Raw genomic sequence first — 16,946 nt, forward strand, 5'->3', positions numbered from 1 at the left:
TAGTTTCGACATTAGCATTAGCATATTAATCAGTTATTTTAAATTCCTCATCGAATAATTCCAACATCTGTGTCATATTCCAAGTCTGGTTCTGTTTTTCTTTTCCCTACAAACTGTGTTGTTTCTATTTTTCCTTTTGACATCCTTCTAATTTTTTTCTCCCAACTTATTGAAACACAGTTGACATATATCACTGGTAACTTTTTGGTGTAAGTTGGCCATGTTGATTTAAAACTGCTAAATACTAGAAACTGCTAAATAGAACTGTAGTGTAAGAGTCATGTTAATCTAACTAAAAGTTGGAGTGTGCTTAATGTTTGCTCTAGTTATAAGTGCCATAGGATCCAAGTTCCTCTTGTGCTGTTTTTAAAATTAAATGTATTGGGGTGACATTGGCTAATTACATAGGTTTTAAGTATACTATTCTGCTCTGTGATACATCATTTGTGTTCTTTTGTGGTTTCCCATCTTGAGTTTGGGCTTCTCTAAGTGCCCCACTCCCAGAGTCTACGCCTTCAGCTCTTTCTGCTGTAAGCCACAGCTATTTCACTGGGTTTTTGTTGGTTTGGTGGTAAGGCATTCTAAAATGTTGCCATTAAACCTTAGTTTCTAGTGGGGCTACATCTCAGGCTGTAACTTTTACAGCGTTTCTCCATGGGCACAGCTTTACTCCCCAGTCTCCGTATTCCCTCTCCTGCAGCATGACCCGTCTGCTTCCTTGAAGCTCTGCCTGATGACAATGTTTTGTTCCTTATACCACCTAAGGTGAGAGAGTAAGACTAGAGGGGCTGGACTGAGAGGAAAGTCCTTCTGTCAGCTGAGATGAGTCTCTGGCCAAGTCCCTTCCCTTAAACGTCTGATTCTATTAGGGAGAAAGCTCTGGGTGTATTTCACAATGCTCCCTGTTCCTTGCCCGTCCCCTGCCATAGGCAGGAAGGGTTATTTTTTAGATCTTTACCTCCAGAACCTGATGGGATTCCTGGAGCTGACACCCATGAATGTGTGGGGCTCCCCCATAAGACTGTGGCCCAGGCAGTTTCTCACTTTCATATTAGAAGACTCCCAGTAATTCATCAAAATGACCATCTGAGTGTCTCTACCTATATGATGCTTCAGCAGAATCTCTTCCACATAAAAAAAAAATTTAGCTGCATGTCTCTGAATATGCCTACCTCTCCACAATTTGGGATGGCAGCTTCCCTGTCACGTTGATTCCATTATGAATGCAATAAAAGTCTTTAATTTTCAGTTTGTTCAGTTTATTCTTATTGTAGGAATGGGAGCGATAACTTGCAAGCTCCTCACATGTCAGCTCTGGAACCTGAAGCTTAGTGCCATTATTTGAATACATGATTTTTTATAACTTCCCATGTCATTAGTTAGATGTCTATTTTTGTGTGTGCTTGAGTTTCTGGTTGTGTTCTGGGTAATTGAGTTTGACAGATAATCAGAAAAACGAGGTAATCCTTAGCAAGGCAATGAATCAATATCATATAGGCAATTTTCTGGAAGTGAAAAGTGAACTTATATCAGCAGATGACTGATAATCAACAAGGAAACCAAAAATGTCTGAGTTTGGCCGGCATGATGAAATCTGAGACACAGATGCTCTGACAGTTCACCGTGTTCCTGCTAACTGAATCTTAAAAGGGAAAATTGGAAAGCATATAAAAATGAAATACAATTAATTAAAATGTGGTGTCAGAGTATTGTTATGACATTGCTGTATCCCCATCATTTTAAAAGAACCTGAACAGGAAAATTCCAAGCAATTTTGATTGATTTGTACTTGATGTATTCAGACAGCTTTCTTAATACTTTTTTCTCACTGCATTGATTACATTTTTGGTAAACACATGACATCGATATGGGCCAAATTTCTTAATGTTTTACCATAAGCATAAGTAGAAACATATTGCTTAAGACTGAAGGTAAGAAAAATTAATCCAGTAATGGTACCAACACTAATTTTACATCTCTGCACAATAGCTATCAAATTACTAAAATGTTAAAAGTGTTCATGGATGTAGAGTGCAATGTATTTGCACCCAGTCAGAATGCGAAAGTACATACACACATATACATATGAATATTCAGAAACTCTGGGGAATCGGTGGTGGGGCATAAGCTGTGAGGACCAGTTAATACTCCAAACTGGGAGAGCCCCCTGCAGGTCCCCTGCCGATGTCCTCAAACAGACGGTGACCTCTGTTCAGGTAAGGATCCTGTCTTTCCCGTTGACCTCATGTCTGGACAGCCTGTGCCTGGTATATGTTTTTAATTCAATAAGGAATAAACATATTCATAATCACAAATACACCTATCTGTGTGGATATAGACACAGAAATAAAGGGATATGTTTGTCTGTGTTTGGGGATAAATACCCAGATCCTCAAAAATAGCCTGATAGTAAATTCTTTCAGAATTCAAGGACTAGGAAAATGGGTGCCTTACCTTGGAGGATTTGGAGGCAGAGATAGGTAGGTGAATTCCAACACAGTTTTTAAGTAACTATTTCCTGTGCTCTATTCAAAATATTATACATGCAATATTTTATATAAACATATATGCATACATATATAAATAGTATGTACAGTATATATACTATATTTGTTTATATACATAATATATAACATTACATGTATAATTAAGTTATAGTAAAAGAAAAGTATAAGTCATAGAAAATATGTTAAGCTAAGCACCAACTGTGGAGTAAACAGCAGGAGGGCAGACAAGAGTCAATGAAAGTTTTTGCTCCTCTCTCACTTACCAGTTGTGGACTAAGACATCCAGGGTAAGATGGACTTGGCATCAGAAACCTAAGCACACTTTTTCTTATTTCTCTGCCATTTTTTAGGTATTGCCTGTGTTTTTGAGGTTCAAGAGTGCTTACCAACATTTGGTCTGCATTCCAGAAAACAAAACAAAAAAAGGTGGTAGGAGAGAGGAGAGACCTGCATTCACTCTAAGGGCATGTTTCTGAGCTAAAGGCCATAAACTGAAAATTCTATGTCTTAGAAAACTTAGACATATGACCATTTATAGCAGTAATGAAAGCAGAGAAATGTAATCTTAATTTGACATATATGTAGAATCAAGATTTCTATTATTCTGTATATTATTAGGAGAAAGCTAATCTGGTAGAGGGAGGCCTAAGAATATCCAGGCACGGATTACAAATTGGTTTAAAATTTGGTTCAAGAAGAAAGGAATGTAATACATTCACCCTCTGAAACACCAAATTACCTACTAAACTAAACAAAACATAGATATACTACCCTCCTGCAAGCCATTCCAATGTTCTTGCTATGGAAATGCAGCTTAAAGACCCCAACCTGCTATTTGGTCCATCTGAACAGAGATTCTTGAGCTACTAATCTTCTGTGCACATTCCATTTTGGCCACTCTTCCTTTGTCCACTTTTCAGGTTGTTCTACTGCTCTTCTTACTTTATGTTCTCTCTTGACAATACCATTTAATCCCACGTGATGAAGATCTTCAAGGATGTATTTTATGATGAGCTCTAGTGCCAAACATCTGACCGCCTTCTGGGAGTCTCTGCATGGACTCAAAAAAACTGACTGAGCCTCCTATGACACTCTTTGTTTCAGTAACACATGTCCGGTCACCGATATGCCTGTCACTTTGTCTGACGTGTGTTTAAAAAACAAGAATCATGAGCTCAGGGAGACTATAACCTTCTAAAATACATGGATAATGGATAAGCAAGTTACACACAGACAGTATAGTAAGTGCTGAAGAAAGTATAGGTGCTCTGAGACTACCTAAAGATTCCCTACCCCAGATTGTAGATTGAGGGAAGGCTTCCTAGAGGAAGTGACATGTAAAAAGGGATCTGAAGAGTCTTGGAACATGTTCATTGAAGATAAAGCATGTTCCTAGCTCCAGTGTAGGTTAGCACTGCAAAAGGTGGACTCACAATGGTTTAGGCTGGGGAAGCCTCATGCAATGCAGAGCCGTGGAATGCTTTTGTGCACAAGAGAGTCATGTAACTAGACTGGAGTTTTTAAGAGGCCACCCTTGCCACTGCATAGAATAGAACAAAGAAAGGTCAAACTAGGGATGGGGAAAACAGAGAAGTCTTTTACAGTAGTCAAAGGTAAGTCCCATAGAAATTACAGATTTTTAAACATTCTCAAGTGAATTTATAGTCTGAAGCAAAACCTATCAATGTCTTCCATTATTCTCTATTGTGGTGAATAAAATTACATTTATCTAGTCACTCAGAAATCTGGGAGTATTCTGCAGTGCCTACAATTCAGATTCACTCTGGTCTAGTATCCTTGAAATCTATAACTCCCTCTCTACCAGTATTCATTGTCTTATTTCAGGCCTTCATTATTTCTGCGCTGGATGATGCCAAATATCTCTTAACTAAATGCTCTGTATCACTCATAGTGTTTCCATTTATTTATACAATATTCTCCACAATAGTCTTCCCCAAACTCAAACACATCCATTATACTCCCATGCTAAAGCACTCTTCAAACTGTTTCCATGGTTTTAGCATGGGATAGAAGCCTGCACATGAACTGGCCTCTGTCTAACCAGCCATCCTTACATACAAATGAATCCCATGCCTGAGATACACCAGTCACTAATTTGTTTTTATCCATATGCTCCACATTGCTTTTGATAATTGTGTGTCCTCTGCTAAGAGCATGGCCTTTTCCATTACACTAATTTGCTAGGCTTGACTTGATGCTTCTTCCCTTTGGGCTTCTCTGACTTACTCAGATATAATTGTTTTCTTTTGCCCTTAGCTTATTTTGGAATAGTTCTCTCCGGCACCTATGATCCTTCACTTCACTTATTTCTTACATGTCTATCTCATTCCTCCAAAACTCAGCAGCGTGTGGGCACGTGACTCACCATGTCTTTTTAAAATGTTGCCTCCTAACACTGACTCTAGTGACAGTAAATACTCATTATCTGTTGGTTCACCAAATGTAATAATTAATTTTAAAAACTGAAAAGGAACACTGATGGCCCATATTTACAGATCCTACAACAAGGAATGTACAAGTTAAAAACCTAGTAAGCTGCCCTGGCTGGTGTGGCTCAGTGGATTGAGCACCAGCCTGTGAACCAAAGGGTTGCTGATTCCATTCCCAGTCAGGCATATGCCTGGGTTGCAGGCCAGGTCCCCAGTGAGGGGTGTGTTGAGAGGCAACCACACATTGATGTTTCTCTCCCTCTCTTTCTTACTTCCTTCCCCTCTCTTTAAAGATAAATAAATAAAATCTTCAAGAAAATCTATTAAGCTTTGGCATGAAATAGAGATTTAATAACAATATCACAACATAAATGTGATGTAAAAATAGTAAAAACTGATGTCTTTTGAACATAAATATCATATTCTCACATTACTCCAGATATGATAATAGAAGGTACCACTAAGGAACACCTACTCTATGCCATATTTTATTGTAAGAACTCTTCATATATTGACTCATTTACTCCACATGACAACCCTGAGAGTTAGATATTATCATCACCTGCATTTTCAGAGGCAGAAACTGAGGGTAAGTGATTTCGAGCACTTCACTGAAGCTTACCCTATTCCCAGGCAGCACAGGTGGGATGCAAACCCAGGCAGTCTGCCTCAGAAGCCCACACTCTTCTTCTCCAAATCACTCTGCCCTCCCTATCGCTGGTGTTCACTTTCAATGTCACTTGCTCGTCCATATCATGCATTTTTCAGTGTCAGGAATATAACCTTTGCATTTTACTGATGTAGCTCCTAAGACCTTTGTAATTTTAAATTTATATCACACATTTAATTGCTTGGGAAAAATAAAATAAATTGCTTGAGAAGTGGCTATACATAATGATAAATGTGCACTAAAATCAGGCAAAAATTTGGATTCTGCTTCTGACATGGCAGCTTCATGACCTTTCCTGAGTTTATTGGGAGGAGAAAATACGAGCATGTATGCCTAGTACATGGATTTGCCCAACACATGTTAAATTTTCCCTTCTCTCAGTGTGTCTCTTGGTGACTTCATCTCTAAAATGAGAATAGACCTGAACACTAAACAATATATTCAAATGACCAATACAGAACCTGTCACATAAAGATCACTGTGGCTCCCCTGTTGTTTCTGAGTATGTCAGGTCCCCAAAGTGAGAATGAAGAAGCTAAGAATCCAGACCAAGGATGCAAGAGCCCCATCTAGTGGTGATTTAAGAAAAACCAAAAGACACTGTACTGTTTAAATGGCTGCCTAGAAAGACTTGGGCTGTTTTGTTTTATTCATTTCCCCCTTGAAAAATAATTTAATTGCCTCACAAAGAGAGAGAAAGAAAAGCTTTGAACCAGATTTCCTTCTATTTTTCCACTGTTTCAAGGAAACCTAAAATCTTTTGAAAGTGGATATGCACATTTCTGGTCTTATTAAACTTATCATTTTCATTTCAGTTCACCTAGGCTGAAGTATTCTGTTCCCAGATTTCAAAAAGGATACAATTCGACTCCTTAAAATAGGCATTATTTGATAGCCTGATGCTATCAAACAGATTAATCAGTGTCATTACAACCATAACACCAGCCTTTGGTAAGAAATACCCTTCAGTTATAATTTATTACATTTCAGAAGTGAGTTCCAAGAAATCTAGTATGATCTACATGTAATCTCAAGTGAAATCAGGAATGAGGTGGACATTCTCAATTAAGATAAGGTTGGCTCTAAAGATGGTTAAACACAGCCTGCCAGCAGTATCGCCGTGGGACCAGCTCAGCATTGGCTCCCTTACCCAAAAAGGCACAACCTGATGCAACTGCCTTAGCATTTACAGGAATTGTTCTGAATTGCCTGTCTGACTTTCCCAAAAATTCATTTGTTGAAATCTCATCCCCAGTGTGATAGCATTTGGGAGTGGGGTCGCTGGGAGATGACTCGGTTGTGAGGATGAAGCCATCCCGGATAGGTTCAGGGCCCTTCTGCGAAGAAGCCGGAGAGCTAGCTCACTGTCCTTCCTCCCTGTGAGGAGACGGTGAGAAGTCAGCAGTCCACCGCCGGAATGAGGGCTCTCCCCAGAACCCTACCAGGCTGGCACCCTGGTCTCGGACTTCCAGCCTCCAGGATTCTGAGAAATAAACTCTAATGCCGGTAAGACACCCAGTCTACAGTACTCTGTTCAAGCGGTGTGAACTGTAACAGTAATATCCTGATTTCATGAGTAAAAAAAAATAATATAATCAGTATAATGACAAGAAGGCAGTAAAAGAACAGAAGACAACAGAAAACAGGCTGTGTAAGCTTCTCATTGTCTTCAAACCCATTTATATTTCAATGTTATAATTGCAATGCCATAAAATTCAGGGTGACTATTCAAATGTTAATAGTTTGGGAGATTTTTTATAGCTCCCTGACATGATTTAACTGGGGAGATATTATGTTACTCTTGATGAATAATGCATTATTAAAGATACTTTTTTCACATAATATCACCCAAGTGGGGAATATTTCCTTGAAGGACTAGTACTTATATAAAAATAAATAATAGCTTTTCATTCTTTTTTTGAAAGTTAAAAAACTAAGAATAAGCAATAATAGCTTTTCATTCTTTTTTTGAAAGTTAAAAAACTAAGAATAAGCATGCATTCAAAATTATATTGTAGTGAAACTAAACATTTAATGACCAAAACCTCTACAAATAGTAATGTAATTAGAGTTGAAAAATCATTATTTTTTACTTTATTTCAAAATTTAATAAAGCAAAAATTAAATGTACAAATATCAAAATAAAACAAAAATACTTTCCTCTTGAAACACCTGAAATCTCCTTCATATATTCTGTAAGGTTACCAAGATCTCACAGATGAGTTTCAAGATAAAGTACATTATACACAGATGCTAGTGATCAAGTTCTTCAACTCAGGTTAAAGCAAAGCTTTTAACAACTAAGGCCATCCTATGACAAGTAGCTATATTTTAAAGACCTGAATTACTAAATTCATTTGACTTAAAAATGGAGAATATGATACTTAGGCAGAAATGAATTTGGAAAATCCATGTAATGTATTAGCTGCCACCATAACCTGAGAGCATCAGTTTTTGGACAAGGAATAGAGAAAGGAATCTGAACCACTTCAATAAGCCAATGGTTGGCACTAACAGCTAACTAAGACTCAAATCTTAACGTTCACCTGGAGTTCTGGCCCATGCGTAGTGAGTCTGACCCTCAAACAGAAATTATGCATCTGTGAAACAATCTCCCAAGATATTTCTGACTTCAGGCTTTCAAAGGGAAAAAGGAAAACAACAACAAAAAAAGTGGTTGGATGCCATCATGTGCAGTATAAACAGTGAAACCACATGAGGTCACATTCTTTCCTTGTCACTGACCTGCTTTACGACAACGCGATAGCCTCTTGACTGCTTTGGTTTTCAATGTTTTTGTCCAAAAAGCGGGGCTACTTACTGTACTAACTGGAGATATGTTTTCAAAATTTCACCATGAGTGAAGTGGAAGGGCCTACACAGTATGTGATGCATAAAAAGTGTTCACCAAAGGCTGTGTAAGTTTTTTCCACATTGTGATGACTATTTGGATTTCAGTGTAGGACATAAGACTGGATAAACTGCCCCTGTGACCTGAGTGGTCAAAATTGTATTGAAGTGATAGTTGCCCATTCTAGGAAAATCTAAAAGAAAAAAAATCATAGACAAAACAAAATGTTTAATTCTCTTTCTGTACTTTTACTACTAATTCATTCCCATCAATCAGGCTTAACCGGGCTACCTATATTCCTGAAACAACCTTTAAACTTGCCTCTGGATGAACTTGCAAGGCTTTCTAATTTCCCTTGCCAGGGCTTATTCTTGTATTTTGCTTCAGCCACTTTCCTAATTGGCAGTGGCTGACTAGGATGAGCCTCTGACAGCGGGGAGCAGGGCGGCTGGTGGGCTGGCAGCTCGCTGATTAGCATGTGCTGCCTTGTGCCAAAGTCAATTCTGGATGCCAGGTGTGCCGCCTGTTAGCACTCCGCAGCCCAGGCCTCCTGGAACACAGGGATTTGGAAGCAGTTTTGCGGAGTTTGTTTCTCCCCTGCACAGGCTTTCTGTTCATTGGTTTCATATCCTGCTACCACCCAGGCAACCTGCGCCTGCTGCCACCTTCTCGCTGCTTTCCAGTTAGGCCATCTATGTGTCCTAAGGCTGCCCCGATTCCCTCTTCGGCCTGGACAGGCTGAAGGTGCGCTCAGGTTAGTTTCTGATTCTCACTCTCTCTCTCTCTCTTTTAGTCTCTTTATTCTTTCATCTTTGTTGTGGTATAATTGACAAAGTCATGATATATTTAACATGTGTAAAGTGACGAATTAATATACATTGTGGAAGGATTTCCACAATAGAGTTCATTAACACACCTGTCATCTCCTGTATTAACCTTTCTTCTTTTTTTTATGAAAACACTTAAGTTCTATTTTCTTAGTATATGTCAATTATACAGTATTATCAGCCATAGCCACCATGTCAAAATTAGATCCTCAGACCTTATTCATCTTATAATTGAAAGTTTTGTACCTTTTCCCCAGCCTCTCCGTTTCTCCCATCCCCACAGCTCCTGGCAATCCCCATTTTACTCTCTGTTTTTATGAGTTTGACATTCTTTTTCATTTATTTTGCTTTTTTCCTGGTTCTTATGGAACACTATTTTTATCTCTGCATGCCTTCATTTATAGGTTTCAACCTCCAATGTCCATAAGGACTGACTGGGCAGGGAAAGCAAATAGGTAAGGTGGGCAACCGTGATTGCAGAGTTTGTGGCAAACTAGGGATTTCTTGCCCAAAGAAACTGCTTCTCATCAGTTCCAGTCCCGGGTTGCCATGCAAGAATGAGTTCTAGTTTTACCAATTTTTTTATTTATTTCAATCACCCTTTTTTTAAATAATGGAAATTATTAGAATCTATACATTATGCACACAAGAGTTTATATATATTTAAAGGTAATAAAAGGTATGTATGTATATATATCACATACATAGCATAAAATCATCTATCTGACATTCTTTATTTCCTATGTAACTCTAGGAAATTCAACAGCTAATTCAGATAGAGTAGCTGAAAGAAATAGTCTTATATACTAATATGAGAAGTAATTAATATTTGGAAGTTATAAGCTGAGGCTACAGGGATTTGAATTCAAGAAACACACACACACGCTACTTGGATTCACAGTACATTCTACAGTACCCTTGACCCTCAGGAAATGCTCAAACTTGTTATTTGTTCTCTATATAAAACAATAAAAGTATATCTTTAAGATTTAAGAAGCCCTATGCACATGTTGTTTTATGGACCCTTGTGGGAGAGACGGCATCTGTTTACATCCATGTACAGGAGAGAAATCTACAGTTTGGAGAGTTTGCACACCTGCTTGACCTGGAAGCGGAGTCAGGGCCTGGCAGCAGCCTTCTCCATTCCCCGTGCAACGTTCATTCAAATGTGTCGCAAGCACTCAACAGTGTTTGTTGTTTAATTATAAGAGGAAAACATGCTATATGCACTAAGTCAGGTTATGATGATCTCTTTCTTAAGCTACAGTATTTGATTACTAAGGAATTTTCTGCCCAATAGATAACTGGTTTCTGGAAACTTGTAATGGAATGTTTTCTTATTTACTGATTTTATTGTCACCCACAGTATGTCATTGTATTTTATATAACAGGTATACAGAGCCCATTTTCTGTGTAGCCTCCTAGAAGGAAATGAAGAAGCATGTTTTTTCCTCCATAACCTCACTGTAAATGAGATATTCCTAATGTTAAGTAACTTTTTGGAGATGCTTGTGGGTAGAACGAAATGTCCCAAAGTTTGACAACATGTTGAGAGCTATAGGGAAGTAGACAAGGAGGAGGGAATCGGGACAAAGGGAAGGTAAAAATGAGGGACTAGAGACAATACTGATAAATGTAAGAAGAATCTAGATATACTGATAACTCAAAATGATATTCTAATAATTAGACATTTAATAGCTGGTTTATAATATATATGGTATGTATAATAAATAAATTTAACCTTACTCAAAGAGAGGTTGGTCACTAACCTCAGCTTCTAGGAGTAATCTCTAGGCTTTGGAATGTCATACCTGAGGGGTGTGACTCTGTAGGCCTGGGGGCTTTGGGCCAGCCAGACGGTAACAACTGGATTTAGTATGGAGTTTTTAGCCCATGAGGTATCAACCTGACCTCCCCAGAAGCTGAGATCCCCTGTAAGACCAGTCAACAGTGCCATTGTGACAGAGCCCAAGACAGACTATGGACACTAAGTTGCAGATGAGCTTCCCTGGTTGGCACACTCTGTACATAGTGTCATATATCCATGCCAGGAAAGTAATGCTGCCCTCACTCCACGGCGAGAAGACGAAGGAAGCTCTGCATTTGCAACTTTGCCTGGAGTGTACTCTATGTGCTTCTTCCTTTAGCTGATTTTAATCTGCCTCCTTTCCCTGTGATAAACCATAACTGTGCGTGTAACAGCTTGCAGTCTGTTCTGTGAGTCCTTCTAGTGAATGATCAACACTGCGGATGGTTCTAGGAACCCCGTGAACTTAGGGTTAGTGTCAAAATCACGGCAGCCCTCTGCATTGCGTTCCTTCTAAACTTCACAGTGGGCTAACCTTTGCTATGGAAACTTTTGTTTACTTTTTTTGCCTAATATCTAGTCAACTCTCTTTTGGAAATAACACTCTGATAACCCACACATAACCCTATATTCAAGCCAAGGTCTGGAAACAACCCAAATGCCCATTACGTTGGGTAAAAAAGCTATGGTGCATTTACATAATGGAATTCTACACAGCTCTAAAGAGGAAGAAACTCTTACCCTTTGTGACAACATGGATGGACCTGGGCATTATTATGCAAACTGAAATAAGCCAGTCAGAGAAAGAGAAGTACCATGTGATCTCACTCATGTGTGAAATCTAATGACCAAAATAAACTGACGAACAAAATAAAACCAGCAGTATGGGCACATGGAACAGACTGACAGATCTCAGAGGGGAGGGAGGCGGGAGGACTGGGAGAGAGGACCTAAGGAACATAAACGCCTGTATGCAGAGCCCATGGACACCAACCACTACGTGGTGAAGGCCTGACGAGCAGGGGTAACTAAGAAGAAAGATGAACAATTCAAACATACTCCTTTTGGCATTTTAATTATTTCAAAATTTATATAACACAGGCATCTAAGGCCCTTTCATATGCCAGGAAATCTGTATGCAATATAAAGTATTTGAACTCTTTGTACTCATTTACCAAACCTACACCCTAACAGATGCTGGTTATTTAATTTTAGTTTTTAATAGAAAAACACACTGTTCCATACTGAATGTAATATGAACACAAAAATATCAGGACATATTTATTACATATAAATTTATTTTCATACAGATTGAGGAAAAATTAGGTTTACAGTTGTGAGTATGCAAAACACAGAGTTTGTTCTTGTATTAAATTTATTAATTCTTGTATTATTTTTCTAATATGAACAACAGTAAACCTACTTTTGCCACACCCTGTGTTCATATGTCCATGTATGAGCTGACAGTCACATATTAATATATTACTTATCTGAATTACTTATCATAAATTTGAAAGAGAGTTTGACTTCAAATACAATTGGTAAATTCTTTATGATTATTACTTATTTATATAAAGTTCTAAAGGATGTCAAGCAACTTGAAAGAACCAGAGGCTGCAATTTCACAAAATACCATGTTTTGCTGAGTATGATGCACACCCATGTTTTTGGCCCAAACTTTCAGGAAAAAAATTTTCACTTTAATTTTTTAATTCAATTTCTTAATTTATTTATATTTAGAAACAAAACCAATGACCATATACCAGGGTATTAGTTTGCATATGGTTATCATTATTGCTTTCTAGAGTTACACTTTTAAAGCATAAGCATAAATAAAAGACTTAAAAACATTTATACAGATATGGAATTAGTACTACCTATATATATATATAATATGCATCCTTTTTTCCCCTCAAAAGCATGGGCAAAAAAGTGCACTCTATATACTTTTTTGTATAATCTATGTTTGTACAAACACAAAATGAGGTCTGTACGTTGTGGATGCACTGTTCATTCACAGGAGCCTGAAAAGCACAAAACCTGAAGTATAAAGTTAAAAGTTTCCCAAGTGCTTTGTTATACAATTGGCAACAGAGAGCAGCTACTTCATATGAAGGAAGTTGCATTTGGTTTTTGTTCAAGGATGTATCTCAAGCATCTAGAACAGCACTGATAAAAATAGCCATTCAAAATAAGTATTTGTTGATGCTGAATGCATTGGGGGTGAGCACTCAGAGCAAGTCAAAGCAGACTTTCATCATCGCAAGATAGACGGAGAGCCCACTGAAGACATTTTTAAAATATATCAAGCGGATCTACAACCATAAAATAAACGCAATGTACAAAATAAGAATAGATGGCCACAGGGAAAGGGGACGGGGTTGGGTAGAGAAGAGGGGAGAAATGCAGACATCTGCAATAATGTCAACAATAAAAACAAAGTTAAAAAAAGAAATACATAAAGCCAAATATAATGGAGCAAAGTCTCTAATATCAAGCGGCACACGTTTTAATTTCAACTCCTCTGCTTACTGTCTTGTTTGCTCTGTTTTCTTATTCTATTCACAGTGTGAAGCCAGACCTCAAAGGGCGAGAAAGTTGACATCTGTCTCCCAGGGCATATTAATTTCTTAACTGTAATAGTTTTTCCTTGGGAGGGTTACTCATCACAGAAAGCCTTGGAGGCAGGAGAAGGGCAGGTGATTTAATGATCTCTCATGAGCTTGTAAACACGACTGTGAATTCAGAGAGCGAAATTTGGAGACAGTAGAATCGTTACTTCGGTACCTGCTGTCTATCAGTCAGGTTATGATATTCAAACTCCAAAGGAGGCAGCAGACAGTGAGGAGTAGAATAAGGGTGTAGAATAAGGTGACTGAGCAGCTTTCCAGTCCCATTCCAAGTACAATATAGAGTCCAAGTTTACCTTTTATTTGCACACACATACACACAATCACATGGAATGATGTTTACTATGAACTTCGCAGAGGAACTTGCAGAGAAAATACTAAGGATGCTTTTTACCACCTAACAGTCTAAATTTAAATGAAAATATGACTTTTTGATCCTTAAACTTGAATTGTAAATAATTCATATAAAATTTACACATTCAAATATAGTTTGGATTTTTAATTTTATATTCATTGCCAATCTTTACAACTTTTGTACATTAGTTATAGTTAAATCTAGCAGCTTTGACACTAACATATTCTGCTGATTCCAATTTAAATATTTATTCATCTATTTACCTCTCCTATAGGCAGGCAGAGTCCTCTACTCACTTCTTTTAACATATGCATCTATGTGATTTATCCTGCAAAATCTTTATTTATCTCCATGCAAAATTTTATTTTTCTTACAACCTGTATCAAACATTATTTTATTTTGTATGACTTGTCCTACAGTTACATATAAAGTTAGATCTCTCTGGAATATCAATTCTGCCCTATTCCTTCCTCTGTTTTTAATTATTGTGTTATTTTTCCCTTAAAGATTTTTCTCTGTAGTAAATCTTGTGCTCTGAAAATCATGTAACCTTATTTTTCAAGTCATCTTGAAAAAAAATTTGTTACTATTTTCAGCCAATCAAATTTTTTGTCTTTGATTCAATAATTTGCAAATTTTGAAACAGGTATCTGAGAACTTCCATCTAAGTCTAAATTTTGGGCCTTCTTGTTGTGCACATTCAATGCTGTTTTTTTTCAACTCATGGCGTTTCCAAATGGTTTTACTAAGGTGAAGTTAACATAATGCACAACTCACCATTATGTTATAAAGTGTGCAGTTCAGTGGCATTTAGGCCTTCACAATGTTCAGCAATCTCCACCTCTTTCTAGTTTCAAAACTTTTTCAGCAGCTTGGAACATCCTATTCCTTACTAAGTAACCACTTCCTGTTTCTCTCTGCCTCCATTTACTAAACTACTTTCTATATCTATAGATTTGCCTATTCTGGATAATTTATATGAAAGGAATCATGCAATATATAACCTTTTGAGTCTGGTTTCTTTTATTCAGCATGTTTTTGAGGTTCATTATGTTATAGTATGCATAAGTATTAATCTTTTTATGGACGAATAGTATTTCATTGTGAGTATATAATACATTTTGGTTATCCATTCATCTGCTGATGAAAACATGGTTTCCTTTCACCTTTTGGCTATTAGAAATGATGCTACTATAAACATCAGTGTACAAGTTTTCATGTGAACATATGTTTTCATTAATTTTGCGTACGTACTGAGAAGTTGAATGGACGGGTGTGATAACTCTATGTGACCTTGTTTTGGGCACTGCTGAACTACTGTCCAGAGATGCTGCATCATTTTGCATTTCCACTAGCAATATATGAGAGTTTTTATTTCCCCTTATCCTTGCCAACACTTATTTCGTATTTTTTTATTATTATGGTAGACATCTTAGTGTGAGGAAAATGCATTTTATTATGATTTTGATTTGCATTTCCTGAAAGTCCAGTGATGTTGAACACTGTGTCGTGTGCTAGTTTGCCATCTGTATCCTTTCTGTAGTTAACAGTCTGCTTCAGTTCTCTGTCCATATTTTACATCTAATTTGCAGTCTTTGTTTTTATTTTTTAGTTACAAGAGCTCTTTATTCAGGAGTTTACATCCTTATCAGATACATACTTTTCAAAATACTTTCAATATTTCTCTCCTATGTAAGTTGTCTGTCACATTCTTGACAACATTCTTTGAGGTGAAAAAATTTTAATTTTAATAAAATTCAATGTACCTATTTTTTTCTTTATTATTCATGCTGTTGGTGTCAAACTAAGAAACCATGATTAGATCCAAGGTCATGAAGATTTATACTATATTTTCTTCTAATAGTTTTATAAGTTTAGATTTTATATTAAAGTTTTGTATCCATTTGAGTTCATTGGATGATGCATCTGGAAGGATGCCAGGTTGCATCTTCATTGTTCTGCACATGGTGGCCATCCAGCTGCCCTGGCAATATTTTATGAAGAAACCTCTCCTTTCCCACAGAATGGTGTGGGAACCCTTGTTGGAAACCAGTTTGCCGGGGATGTATGGTTTTGTCACTGGACTCTCAGTTTTATTCCCTCGGTCTACGTGTCCATGTGTATGCCACTACCACGCTGATAAGGTAGCTTTGTACTGAGTTTGGAAACTGAAAGGTCAGTGAATTTTGTTTTCTTTTTCAAGATTGTTTTGTTTGTTTGGAATCCCCTTGGAATTTGATGTAAATTTGAGGGTCAATTTTGCCTTTTCTTTAAAAGAAAGGTCATTTTTGACTTTTGATATTGAATTGAATCTATAGATCACTTTGAAGACTATTCTCTTCTTAACAGTATTGTCTGCAAATCCGTGACCACAGCAGCCTTTCTTTTAATTAGGTCTTCCGTAAGAACAATTATACTTTTATACTTTTTGAGTGAACAATTTATCTTTTTTATATTTTTTAGTGAACAATTTATTCAGCTACTCAGTTAAATTTATTCCTAGATATTTTATCCTTTGGGATGTTATTGTAAATAAAATTATTTCCTTAATTTCCTTTATAATTTTTCATTGCTGATGTTGAAACTCGAACTGCTTTTTATTTTTTGCATTGATAATAAGAATAGTCAACAAGTAGATAACACATATTAAATACCAGGGTTGTTCTGAGAGCTTTACATATGTTCATGGCCTCAAAACATAGTGGCTTGCAGTATTATAGGCCACAGGAAGAAGGTCAATTTTATCGACATGGCTTTCAAGGTCTTTCTCATCTAGGCTTTAAACTATGCTTTTATCTGTATGTGCCTCTGCTGACACCAAAATAACTCACTGTCACCAAACACACTAT

At 37.2% G+C, this 16,946-nt stretch overlaps 1 protein-coding gene across 3 annotated transcripts in view; it reads right to left on the minus strand.

Moving 5' to 3' along the window:
* Nucleotides 1-16,946, minus strand: part of GABRA2 (gamma-aminobutyric acid type A receptor subunit alpha2) — a 109,140-nt gene that overhangs the window by 21,421 nt on the left and 70,773 nt on the right. The gene's annotated exons all lie outside the window — the stretch shown is intronic.

This window comes from Phyllostomus hastatus, unplaced genomic scaffold (genome assembly GCF_019186645.2).
Source record: "Phyllostomus hastatus isolate PE091 unplaced genomic scaffold, TTU_PhHast_1.1 phas_contig_196, whole genome shotgun sequence".
Classification (NCBI taxonomy): Eukaryota; Metazoa; Chordata; class Mammalia; order Chiroptera; family Phyllostomidae; genus Phyllostomus; species Phyllostomus hastatus.